This window comes from Capsicum annuum, chromosome 6 (genome assembly GCF_002878395.1).
Source record: "Capsicum annuum cultivar UCD-10X-F1 chromosome 6, UCD10Xv1.1, whole genome shotgun sequence".
Classification (NCBI taxonomy): domain Eukaryota; kingdom Viridiplantae; phylum Streptophyta; class Magnoliopsida; order Solanales; family Solanaceae; genus Capsicum; species Capsicum annuum.
This window is the reverse complement of record NC_061116.1, coordinates 183,806,520-183,807,100: the sequence shown is the minus strand read 5'-3', so window position 1 is coordinate 183,807,100 and position 581 is coordinate 183,806,520.

Genomic DNA, 581 nt, shown 5'->3' with positions numbered 1-581 from the left:
TCGTCTATCTTACCATAGTAACTTAGAGATATTCAATCTTTCAATTATTCTATCTTTTTTGGAGGTAGATTGTGATATCTTCACAATGAGGAATACGTTCGAATTTATATACAGTCATATTCATCTCAAAGGTATGGATCTGTATTTAATCGAAATTCTCATTCCCTAGGAATGAAATATAATTGTGCCTTAAGCATATCAAATTATGATAACTTAGAACCTTTTTCAAGATATTGCTACTTTAGGAGTAAATCGAGGCTTACATATAGTGTAGAGAATTTTTCCATAGCTTATTATCTTATAATCATAATAAGTGTGTGAAAATATCATCACTTTTTTATGATTTTTATCATATTGTCCCTCTACGCTTATATTTGTACATTCAATCACTTGTCTTCTTTCAAACATATTAAGCATTGCTACCACATTCACTTCAGAGAATGGAGCATATTCAATGAGACGTGTTTCATAACTTTTCACAAAAAATATATTATTTTGTCTTAGCCATCATTATATTATCAATATGGTGCATTGAGATTCAAACTCGATGTCTTATCCATATAGGGTGTCTTAGGTATAAA